The sequence below is a fragment of the Pinus tabuliformis genome, chromosome Q, assembly GCF_031772625.1.
Source record: "Pinus tabuliformis cultivar Carrire ecotype Pingquan chromosome Q, CPIR1, whole genome shotgun sequence".
NCBI classification, from domain to species: Eukaryota; Viridiplantae; Streptophyta; class Pinopsida; order Pinales; family Pinaceae; genus Pinus; species Pinus tabuliformis.
The window spans coordinates 270,482,589-270,487,502 of NC_142296.1; the positions used below are offsets into that span (position 1 = coordinate 270,482,589).

A 4,914-nucleotide genomic window follows, 5' to 3' on the forward strand; every position below is an offset into this window, starting at 1 on the left:
TTTAATAATTATTGGATAGTGGATGAATGAGGAATGTTTTTTTATCTTAAAATGGTAATTCGGTAAAAGTGAAATGATGTCGATCTACCTCTTCTCACTTATAAAGCACATCATCAATTATCATGTAATAATTTTATCAGCATGTTCACACCCTAACGCTTTAATTTTATCAGCATGTTCACTCTTATAAGGATTTAATTTTATCAGCATGTTCACTCACACTTCTAAAGGCTTTAAAAATAAGATTTTTAATATTATTTAGAAAATTGAGATAAAACTTCAGTTTAATTTGTTAATTTGTGATTTTTTATAAACAACATGTTCAATTAATATTTTTATGCAATACATTGATTTTGCAACTCCAAAAGAATGATGTGGTTTTATATTAGTTCAAACATATAAATAAGTAAAATAAAATTGTGTGCATTATTCATATCTTATGGCTGGCATTTGGTTGCGAAGTAGTCAATATGGTTTACAATTTCTTACTAGTATTGACTTATACTATATTTTATAAATACCCGGTGCAAACATGCCAAGAATGATTAAAATTCGATAACCTGTAATGGTTACAACACAAGTTAAATTACTCACATTTCCTTTATCATTCTTGAAACAAACCATTATTTTTGTTAAACCATAATTTTATATAACAACATGATAGCGCAAAAAAATCAAATAAGATATGCAATAAAAACAATGCACCCCAAACATGAAGCTGGATAATTCATATTAATATATATACAAATATTGTATAACTTTTAAATCATCTTCTACTTTTTTATAATTTATTTATATTTAATAACTCTATTTATGGAAAACCCTTCATTGTTTAAATTGTTTTTTTTAATAAATATAATCATCGATACCATCCCATCCCAATGTTGTAATTTATTTATAACCCATCTCTATCTCTACAGTGAGTTGAACGCATATCATGGAACAGTTGTACACACTACAGGACAGCTGAACTGAGTTAAACTAACGCTTACATATTATTAAGTATATTGAGTATTTCGAAGGAATGAAATCGGTAAAACTAGTCACCCTCAAGGAGGGTAGGATTATTTCGGACAAATGAAAGGACAAACAGAAGGAAGAAACTAATGCCATAAATACCTACAATAAGCAAAATCGCACTGAGATTTCAGACTATGGAGGCATGCACATGATTTTCCAATTGAGAGTCGCTACTCTTGAGAGGCTCATACTCGCCAAGGTTCCCTTCTAGGTCATCAGACAAAGAGGATTTGTCTATGCTTTCATGGTGGTAAGATTTGCACACAAAGTAAAACACGCTTTGTGTCAACAGCCCCATCAAGTGAACAAAAGAAAGCAACCCCACAAGGACTGTGCAATACACGGCCTTCGCAGCACTGCCCACACCATGGCGGTCTCCGTTAAGTACAGCATACGCGAAAACCCATCCAATAATTCCGACGGATAAGAGGTAAAGAATGTCGAGCGAGAAGGCCATGGCCCGCTGTCCCTTGTTGAGATCCCTGCTCTTCCTTATGGGCCGTACGCCGGATTTGTCCTCCGGCATGGTTGAAAGCAGGCGAGGTACCTCACCATGCCTAGAGACAAATACCCACAGACGACGAAGGCGGTTATAACATACTCGCCAAATTCATAGACCGCCAAATCCATATTGAAAAATACAACGGTGCATGCGAACTGGAAGAATACAAGTACGAAAAACGCGAGGAAAATTAGGGCGAGGCGTTTCCAAGCCCTCACAACGATGCTCATAACACAAGCGTAGGAAATTTCCTTTGACGTATATATAGAGGCCATGGTATACACCGCAGACGCTGCAGACATCAACGAAAAGCCCAAAACGAATATGGCATAGACCGCCATAAGAATGAGTAGCTCCGCCCTTTCCTTAGTGATCCCCTGGCCGGCCGGGCTGGTGGTCTCCATCAGAGTAGGCATCGCATTCCAATGCGAGAGCACATATCGGATGACCAACCGGCCCCACAGAATTGCAAAACTGAGGGGGAGAACAAGACTCAGGGCGAGCCACTCCAGCAATTTAGCACGGGAGCGAAATATCTTGAAGGCCTCTTTAAAGATTCCCGTGAAGCTAAGGGACTGGAGATCCTCTGGTTCTCGATCCATTGCTTTGCTCTGCTCCGGACGCCGACACCAGCAAAACTTTCTTCTTTCTCTGGAAAATTCTTGGTACGCAAGAATAAATATTGTCTTCTTGGCCCCGTGCGTATAAATAGATGGAATGGTAATGTAAAGCGTGAGAAGGTACACCTCAACTTCTTTCCCGTAAACAAAAGATTGGGACGAAATCGCGGGGTGGTTCCTGTGTGCGGCTGTTCTTAACTATTTTAATTGCGCGGAGACTTTAGTTTTTTTTATTCAGATCAGCGACACTCTGTGTTTAACTATGCCATTGCTCAAAGACTGGAACTTAGGAAAGTAGAAGAGAACTGGATTTAGAGAGCTAGTGTGCATGAGAGTTTTATTCCTGTGTGGTTGTTCTTAACTATGTTAATTGCGGGTAGACTTAGCTTTTTCTTTATCCAGATCAGCGACACGGTGTGTTTAACTATGCCATTGCTCAAAGTCTGGAACTCAGGAAAGTAGAAGAGAACTGGATTTAGAGAGCTAGAGCGCATGAGAATTCTATTATTGAGCAGACAGTTAACGGCTATTTGAGATGGTCATCACATGTAGATTACAGTCAGTTCACAGCAGTAATGTTTTGCATGAGATGGTCAATACTTCCAGGAGTTTATATATAGATATATATATCTCAAATTATTTTGGCTTTAGTATGATGTGTAATTTTGTCCTACGAAATCGAAATTAAAAATTATATATATATATTATATATATATAAATAATAATATTTAAATAATATTTATTAAATATTTGTGATTTATATTAGATTTATATTTAAAATAAAATTATGTTGATTTAATTACAATAATTTCATATTTTTTTTTTTGTAGTTAGTAATTTTTTTAAAAATGTATCATAAATTTTTAATATACAATTATTATATAATTACTTTTACATTGTGTTTTTATAATCTTGATAATTTTTTGAAAAACAATTGGATAAAATTTTATTAGACAACTTGTATAATAATTAGTTTATTTATGAAGTGTGAAGCATTAAATCTCTTAAGCTGTATTTAATAAAAAAAAATGCATTTTAAATGAATGGATTCTTTTAGGCAAATTACAAAGAAATTTACAAGGAAGGTCATAAAAATGGCAGACTATAAATTAATTTTATAACCTTAACTTTATAATCTCTCAACTTTACTTGAGTATTGTAACAATATTTATACTATTACTTTGTTTCTTATAATGATCTTGATCCAAAATATAAAATTCATAATTCACAAAGTTGGAATAGAATATTTATTTACTTAAAATATTTAATTAAATATTGGAGACACTTAGAAATAGAATATTGTTGTAAAAGATATGACATTTAGAATAATGTAGTATTTTAGGCTTCAATTTAGGAATAGAGTTAGTAGATTGGTTAGAATGACATCTATTGTAAATGGACACTTATGATTTAATAAGTAGTCCATAACCTCAAATAGACACTTATTAATTTAATAAGTAGTCCATAACTAGAATAGGTTAGGAAATTAAGCTTATATATAGTGTTGGAGTGTGTGTGTAAACTCTTGTGAAATTAATATGTAATTTCTTTTCTAATTAATAAAATTGTGTGTCTCAGGACACTTCTGCCATTATTGTGGTATCAAAACAACAATAATGCAACTAATGTGATGAGGAAATTCTAGCTGTACAAGTTCTTGGAAAACTCCATTGAATTGATCAACAAATGATTGGTATGGAAATGGTCCAGTTTTTTGTTTAAAAGGAAAATGAAATTTTATTATTGATTTTAGATTTTTAAATCTGAAAATCACTTTTTATTATTATCAAAAATTTGCCTATGTATCTTGAATTTCTGTTATCTGCTCCGCTTCAACATGCTGGTTGGCCATGATAAGCACATCCTCCACTGTCAGATCTAGCCCACTTTCAACCGTCGTATCTCCTGATTACCTTAGGCAATCCTCATTCTCAAACTGTTGTCTTTTCTTTCTTTTTTTTTAGCTCTCGGCCTAGCGATTCTGGTTCTTGAAACAAACCCAATTTGTTTTCTTTCCAGTTCCATCCCTGGATCTCACAACAACCGGAGTCCCTCCGTCCTTAGAAAATGCGAATTTCACCTGGTCCTCTGAGACAGTAACATATTCTCTTTTGCCAAGCCCTCTGCTGGAAATATTTAGAAGCCATCTTGAAGTAAATTTTTGCGACTTCATGTTCTGGGATAAGAAATGCATGTGATGTATGTGCATTCTCCAAGCACCACAATGTATCATGTTTATTTTTGGGCTAATTTTCAATGCCGCTTCGAGTTTTGACACAACATCTTTAGGGTTTACAACAAGTCTTAGATCCGCACGGGATAGCTTGTTTTTGCGTGGATCCAGTTGTTTTTAGGGTGAATTTTGCAGCAGAGGTCAAGCTTTGAAAGCCATGGAGAAAAGGATGCTTGGAAGTAACATTATTCAAGATAAAGTAAACTTGGGTGGTTGCTGGCATTTGGAAATTTAATTACAATGATGGCGCTATTGAAATCTGATGATCCAAAGTGCAATTCGGCATTGAGGGATGCCTCCATGATTCAACGTGCAGTTTATTGAGATTTGATTCCTTTATTCCGTATGTGGGAGATGATTCCACAAACAACAAGTGATTGTGTGGAACAATTACAATCTTAGCATAATTTTGTTTTTTACGGTTTCTTCCATCGGCGCTGCAGAAGTCTTGATCGGTGTTCTCAGGTCGCCACAAGAAGGCATCCATTACATCGATGATTGTCTGAGAATTGCATACTGGGTTGATTAGTTTTCAAATA

The 4,914-nt window shown here is 34.7% G+C and overlaps 1 pseudogene; it reads right to left on the minus strand.

Moving 5' to 3' along the window:
- Positions 1-1,147: 1,147 nt before the first annotated feature.
- Positions 1,148-2,124, minus strand: LOC149219239 (uncharacterized; annotated as a pseudogene).
- Positions 2,125-4,914: the final 2,790 nt, after the last annotated feature.